The 7,680-nt window shown below is 46.0% G+C and overlaps 1 pseudogene across 1 annotated transcript; it reads left to right on the top strand.

Moving 5' to 3' along the window:
• The first annotated feature begins 1,398 nt into the window (after nt 1–1,398).
• On the top strand, nt 1,399–4,980 carry LOC309620143 (DDB1- and CUL4-associated factor 12-like protein 2 pseudogene; annotated as a pseudogene). Its single transcript has one exon. The product of its transcript is annotated as a DDB1- and CUL4-associated factor 12-like protein 2 pseudogene (transcript).
• The last annotated feature ends 2,700 nt before the right edge of the window (nt 4,981–7,680 follow it).

The raw sequence follows: 7,680 nt of genomic DNA, 5'->3' as shown, positions 1-7,680 counted from the left end.
AAGCCGTCCCTAATTTCATTTTCATCACCACCAGCCCATGTAACCGTCTTCTGTTGCTATGAGATGAATGATATGGGAAGAATCAGAACTGGGGTGCAGGGGAGTGTTGGGGAACACTGGAATGCAGCACCGGGACTGGAGTGGTGGAAATGACCCATGGTTTGTACTTGGAATTTGTGCAATTTGAGGTGACATTGCAAAAAGGGTGAGGGAAGCAGGAAGAAAAATCAGCAAATAGGGCAGGGGAAGTGAGGAGGAAGCAGCAACAAAGCAGCTCCCATGGGCTCCCCTGATTGGTCAGAAAAGTAAATGCATTTTCCCATGCACCCACTCACCAAGCATCATGTATATTTCTGTTAGGAGGAGGGCTGTGTGTGCAGAATGGGCATCAACCACCAGCCCCGGAGCGCCACATTATCACTGAGTAACTGAGCATGCCTGGCTACGAGCCTGCCACTGGACTGGCTGCCCTGACACGGCAGAGCGAAGTACGAAACACCCACTTCCGGAGACTAAGCCCTGCCTCTGAACGCTTATACTTGTTTATCATTTGTCCTTGTGGTTGCCTCCTTCTGAAAGGTTCTTTATCTCCATGACCGCTTGTGAAAGTCTTGCCCATCCCTCAGAACCTCTCCCTAAAGCCCCGGGGGACTATGCCCAAGCACCTGAGACTCTGGGACTGAGAGCTGAGGACAGCACCCAGGAGCAGGGAGGAAGCTGCCCGTCCCCCTGACTCTTCCTCTCCACCTTCCTAGGGCTCTGAGTTACAGTGGAAGCGAACACCTCCAAGGAACACCCCTTCTCCCGTGTCAGCTCAGCCTGCCATGTTCTCAAGGCAGAACCTGATCAAGGTGTCCCAGACATCTCCCTGACCAGAGTGTGGGGCCCCGGGGATCTGCATTCGGAAGGCATCCTTCAGGCCACTGCGGTGCAGGAGCTCCGAGACCCCAATTTGAGGAGAAAAAATATATGTGCATCTATTTGGTTGAAACTGTTTAGGTTCCAGCAGAGGGGCTGCCCGGCTGCTGTCCTAAGAGTGGCAAAATATCCCGAGTCATTTAGTGGGGATCTAGGTCAGGAGCACATGGCCAGCTCGGGGTCCTGGAGCGGGGCCCCCAGCACATCCCAGGCCCAACAAATCCATCCCCGCTGTCGGCGTGTCCTCCCTCCCACCAGCTCCCGCCCGCCCCTCCCGCCGCCTCCGCCCCCTCACACTCGCCCCCCGCGTCGTCCTCGTCCCACACCGACTTCGCTCCCGCCGCGCCGCCGGCCGCCCTGACCGCCCTCGCTTCGATTCGCGCCGCCGCCACCCTCGCCGCCGCGCGCCGCCTGCGCTCCGCTCCCCCGGCCACCTCTCCTCGCCCGGCCCGGCCGCCCTCGCCTCCGTCGCCGCCGCGCCCCGGACTCTGTTGGCGCCGCGCCCCGCGGCCGCCCCGGTCCCCGGCCGACGCCGCCGTCCCCGCCGCCGCCACTCGCCCGCCGCCCACCATGGCCCCGCGGCAAACAGGTAGCAGGAAGCGGAAAGCGCCGGCGCTCGACGCGGCCGCCGCGGGCTCGTCGTCGCTGGGCTCGGCGGCGGACGGGGAGGGGCCGCTGCCTCCCAAGAAGCCCAAGCGGCCGGCGGCGCGGCGCTCGCTGCTGCACTACCTGAAGGGCCGCGAGGTGGGCGCGCGGGGCCGCGCCGGGCTCCCGGGCTTCGAGGGCGAGCTGCGCGGCTACGCGGTGCAGAAGCTGCCCGAGCTGCTGAGGGAGCGCGAGCTGGCGCTGGGCACGCTCAACAAGGTGTTCGCGTCGCAGTGGCTGAACGCCAGGCAGGTGGTGTGCGGCACCAAGTGCAACACGCTCTTCGTGGTGGACGTGCAATCGGGCCAGATCACGCGCATCCCCCTGATGCGGGACCGCGGGCCCGGCTCGGCCCGCGCCCAGCCGAGCTGCGGCATCCACGCCATCCAGCTGAATCCCTCCAAGACGCTTCTGGCCACCGGGGGCGAGAACCCCAACAGCCTGGCCGTCTACCAGCTGCCCACGCTGGACCCCGTGTGCCTGGGCGACCGCCACGGCCACAAGGACTGGATCTTCGCCATCGCCTGGATGAGCGACACGGTGGCCGTGAGCGGCTCCCGCGACGGCACCGTGGCGCTCTGGAGGATGGACCCCGACATGTCCCACGGCAGCATCGCCTGGCACAACGACGCGGGCCTCCCCGTGTACGCCCACATCCGTCCCAGTGACGTGGAGACCATCCCCAGGGCCAGCACCAACCCCGGTAACCGCAAGGTGCGGGCCCTGGCCTTCAGCGGCAGGAACCAGGAGCTGGGAGCCGTGTCCCTGGACGGCTACTTCCACCTGTGGAAAGCCGGGAGCAACCTGTCCAGGCTGCTGTCCATCAGGCTGCCCTGCTGCCGAGAGAACGTGTGCCTGACCTACTGCGATGAGTTGGCCCTGTACGCGGTGGGCTCCCAGTCCCACGTCTCCTTCCTGGATCTGCGCCAGGGTCACCAGAACATCCAGCCCCTGTGCTCCCGAGAGGGCGGCACGGGTGTGCGCTCCCTGAGCTTCTACCAGCACATCGTCACCGTGGGCACGGGCCACGGCTCCCTGCTCTTCTATGACATCCGCGCGCAGAAGTTCCTGGAGGAGAGGGCCTCGGCCAGCCCGCACTTCTCTCCGGGGCCCACGGGGAGGAAGCTCAAGCTCACCTGTGGCAGAGGCTGGCTCAACCACGATGACCTGTGGGTGAACTACTTCGGTGGCATCGGTGAGTTCCCCAACGCGCTCTACACCCACTGCTACAACTGGCCCGAGATGAAGCTCTTCGCCGCTGGGGGGCCTCTCCCTTCCGGCCTCCACGGGAACTATGCAGGCCTCTGGAGCTAAGGCTGGCCTCCGTGTCGTCAAAGTGCCCAGATACACCTTCCAGTGCCCTCTCGCTTTCCTCCTTCACTCTGTTGTTTGTGCTTTTACTCTGTGTGGCTTTTATCTTCCAGGTGGAAAGGGTCCAACTTACCTCTGCTCAGCGTGTTATGCAAAGAGAGAAAGAAAGAGAGAGGGCGGGCTAGAGAGTGAGGTGTCCTTCAGGCAGTCAAAACTTTGCTTTAATACTTTTCTACACCTGTCCAACACTATTGTTTTGAATTATACAAAAAATTTTGACTAATTCTTAGATCTGTTCACTCTTTGAGTCATTTACATATTCTCTCTCTTGAAGGCCAGGCAGTCATGGTTTTGCAATTATGTATATTTTCTTTTTCTTTTATTATTTTTTTGTTACCAGTATTACAATGATGCTGTTTTGGTTATTTTTCATTGCAGATAGATGGTATATTAAGAACACTCTTAAAAACAGTTTGTACATCTGTTCTGGAAAGCTAGCTGTCGTTTTATAGCATTGTTCCAGTGGGAGGATACATTCCAAGTTCTAGATTACCGGCTTTTGGAAGCATTCCATTTGCAAATTGTAGTCTTCATGTTTTTAGTTTGTAAGTTGTTGGTGCTAAACAAGCTTTTTAAAAACTTCATTCACTTTGAAAAAAAAGTTGTTATACAATCTTGTTTTTTGTACCAGAATCTCATTTGGTCAGAACACTTTAGGAACGCAGGGGTTCTGCTGATTGAATGTTCAGAGTTAATCTGAAAACCTAATCAATCTTTTTCTCCTTAAACCCTTATTTAAGTTTTCCTGACCTGTTGTTAAATAGATAAGTGAATATGTATTTTTTTCACTTCTTGCCTTAGTACTATTAAGACTTGTGAGTATATTTGAATGTTTGTTAAGGAACTTGCACAGAGTTTCAGTGCCGTCATTCAAAACGGATTCCAAGTGTGAAAATGTAGAACGTATTGCAGGCTGGGCAGAATGTATACTGATGCAGGGTATAGACTGGATATTTTTGCTGTTGCTGTTTTCAATACCAAATATTATATTTGAACATACTTAAATTTTCTAATTCTGCTTAACAGTTAAAGTCACAGGAAAAAAACTGCAAAAAAGGAAAATGAGCCCGTCCCAACTCCTTATGAAAAAGATTCTTAATTTGTAAAGTCCAATTTATTAAGATTTAATTTTGTCAATTTCAAAGATTCTTACCTAAAGTCGAATAAATATGTTGTTAAAAAGTAGTGATGTTATGACCCTCAATATAATAATATACAATTATCAAGGACACAGGAAGTTTATTTCAAGAAGATGGGGTGGAAAATAAAAGTAAATGGGATTAGGTTGAAGAAAAGTATCGATACTTTGGAGCATAGACAAATACAAAGCATGGATTGTTAGGAAAACAGGTTGTACTTCTCCATATGTGAGAATATTGGAAGTGAGAAGGGAGACTGGCCCTTCCTACATGCTGTTCAATTGCAAATCTGAACCAACTGAGTAATATACTGAGTGGTACTAAAAGGGAGTTAAGAAATACAGGAAAGAAAGCAGTTTTTGTTTACAGAGATTGTTTTAACAGGTTTATATAGTTGTTGTTATATAGCAGTAAAATGTATTTGTGTGCATGTATGTGTCTCCACCTCAGTTATAAGTGTCTTAAGAGCAGAGAATGTGTCTTTATATTCTCACATTTCTCCACTAATGCCTAGCAAATCATAGTCAGTCAGTAAATATTTACTGAATGAATGTATTTGCCTCTGGAGACCTAAAGTTCAAGGCTATGAAAAAATAAGTAAATGCATAAATAAGAGTAAATATTTTACTCTTAAATAGTATGGAATATTGTTGTTTTCCTGCCTTTTTACCATAAAATTTGCCCTAATTCATTTCTAGGTCAGGCCATGGTGCTTATCCATTCATAAACTTTCCATATGTGATACCAGAAGATAAAGGAAAATGTATACATTTTAGATGGCACTGGAATTTAGTATTTCCACCTGCAAATACTTAAATTTGAAGATTCCTTTAAAATATTTTGTTTTTTACAAAATTAGTTTTGAAAGATCTTTTTTGTAGGCAGTTTCTCTTTTTACTTTGTGTGTGTGTGTGTGTGTGTGGGTGTGTGTGTGTATTTGCTGAAAACTTTTTCAAACATTACCCAAGAACTTCACCAAAGTATTCACTGCCTGTCTTCTTGTAGGTTATAGGGTATTTTTATGGTACTTTGTCATCGTTTTGGGACATTGGGAGAACAGTTTCAGAGGAAATGATGCTTTCTACGTGACGTATTTTCAAGAAATAGAAGGAACATCTCTACCCTGATTTGTTCTCTGGCTTAGCCCTTAACTTCATCACTGACTCACTGTTAACTTTCTCATAATTTAGGGTGTATCTCCTTAATGCCAAATCACATGGCTAGCCTTTTAAAAAACTAGATAGCCTAACTCTACGTATTTATATTAGTAGAAGTTTAATTATTTTGAAATATTTTTTAGTTCTGGGTCAAAGTGATCTACAGAAGTACAATTAATTGTGTAACCTGTGAGTGTGAAATAATTGAAAATGTAATTGTAATTGAAAAAGTAACCATGCCAGCATTTCAAGGAACCCATGCATATAGTTCACTTAAAATAAACAATGGAATACATGTCTCTAAGTACAAATTACCTATCACTGTTGCCTGAAAAATGTTAGTTACTTATGACAATGCATAAAAAAAGATTAATTCCATTTATCCCTAACTACATATTCATATATTCCTCCCCAAGTTTGTTCCTCCCCTTTACTTTACTGGAAATCTACCAAATGTTGCTGTTTTAAATAAAGAAAAATCTATATTTCAGTTAGATGTTTTTGTATCCTTTGTAGAATGTAGGTCATTCTGCAGTTGGGCAAGAAGAAGCTAATTTTACTATATGGATGAGATAATTTCTAAATTTTCTTTAAAGGGGGGAGAAAGAATCTACTAATCAAGGATAGCCACTGAAATAAATAGAGATGACTACTCTGGAAAAAATTTATCTGTTAAATATACTCTAGTATTAATGATAAACAGTGTTGAATTCTCCAGAGGTTGATTTTTATCCGACTGTACTCCATGTTGAACAAGTTGTCAAAAATTTTCCATTAATTGCTAATTTAGAGTGATTTTAGAAAGCAATTCACAAAGCCCTCCCGAATGTTTTACTGACAGCTTCCTAATCTCTGCAAGTCTTGGGTAACCCAGCTACATTAAACATGTCACTATATGAGCTGCTCAGGGATGCAGTTCAGTGAGAACGACATGTACTAAAGTCAAAGAAAGGCTGCATAGGCCATAGGTGTTTGCTTTAAGGGGTGTTATTTTAAGAGCTGCTGAAAGGGCTGTCTAAAAGTATTTCCCACTACTGGACTGCTGCAAACCCAGGAACATCTATCATTGGCGTGTGGTATCATCGAAAGGGCAGTGTGGTTACAGGACGTTGCCATGACCCTCAAGTCTCAGCTCAGACCTACTGAGACAGAATTTCCTTGTAAAAACACCATTTTATTTTAGTGTTTTTAAATTAATCCATTCAGATACAAAAATGAGACAGCAACAATGAAACAGGACATCTGCCATAAAGGTTTATGATGTAGCAAAGGCAAAAGATACCTACTTCATTAATTATAAAAATTCACTAATGATGAGAAAAAGTGAATATTGTATTAAGGGTATATAGCATGTACAACGAGAATATGGAGACAGTAACAATTAATTCTGCTAGAAAGGTCATGGAGAGCTCCCAGAAGAGTCAATACTTGAGCTGGGTCTGGCAAGTAAAATAAGAGTGGGCAGAGGTAATATTGGTTTGAAAGTACATTGTGAGTACCTGGCATACATACAGGACTGTTACAATTTGACCTTGTGAAATTGAAGTGCCTGTGGGATTTCTAGATAGGAATGTCTGGTTGGTAGTTAGAAATATGATTCTGAAGCTCATAAGAGAAGTTAGGGCTAGAGCTACAGATGCGGGAATCATCGCTATAGAAATGGTACTTGGGAGAGGCTGGGAGGGGTGTACTATCTCAGAAGCAAGGTCTTCTGGTTCTCATTCCAAAACCCACCTATATTTAATAGGTCTGCACATATATATATATACATATGCATTACTATATGTCTGGCACATAGTAGGAAATTAATGACTTGTAGGCGGATGACCAAATGAATGTTTGTTTAGTGAATATTAAACACTACTTAGTGGCCACCCAAAAGTAATATTTCATCTTTTCATTTGGTAATGATCAACTTTTATTATGAATTTCCCTAATGAATCATATTAACCAAAAGAAGATCAGGGAAATCTACCAAATGTTGCTGTTTTAAATAAAGAAAAATCTATATTTCAGTTAGATGTTTTTGTATCCTTTGTAGAATGTAGGTCATTCTGCAGTTGGGCAAGAAGAAAGCTAAATATTGATGATAATTTCCTTACAAATGAATTTTTTGTTTTTCCATTTTGGAGGTACAGTTCACTGAAGCAAACATGTTGATGATGTCAATGAGAGTAATGGCGCCATTTTCACCCTTTCTAATGCCATTATTGTGCCATTCTCTGTTTCAACCTAAGGCATTAATGTTTCATGTTGATTAAATTTTAACATCTAAATTGCCCTTTTATGTTACACACAAATGATACACTTGAATGTTCCAGTCAGAGGGCAGCAACTTTAGTTTCCTCTAGGCTCCTAGTTAATTCATCAAATAACATCCCCCAGCACCTGAGATATGGCTCATTTTTGTTCCTCCTGCCTTACTAACCCAGAGATATAGGGTTGAGGGT

This window comes from Balaenoptera borealis (assembly GCF_965194805.1).
Source record: "Balaenoptera borealis genome assembly, chromosome: X".
Lineage (NCBI taxonomy): Eukaryota > Metazoa > Chordata > Mammalia > Artiodactyla > Balaenopteridae > Balaenoptera > Balaenoptera borealis.
The sequence above is the reverse complement of the archived record's forward strand: the minus strand, read 5'-3'. Positions and strand labels throughout refer to the sequence as shown.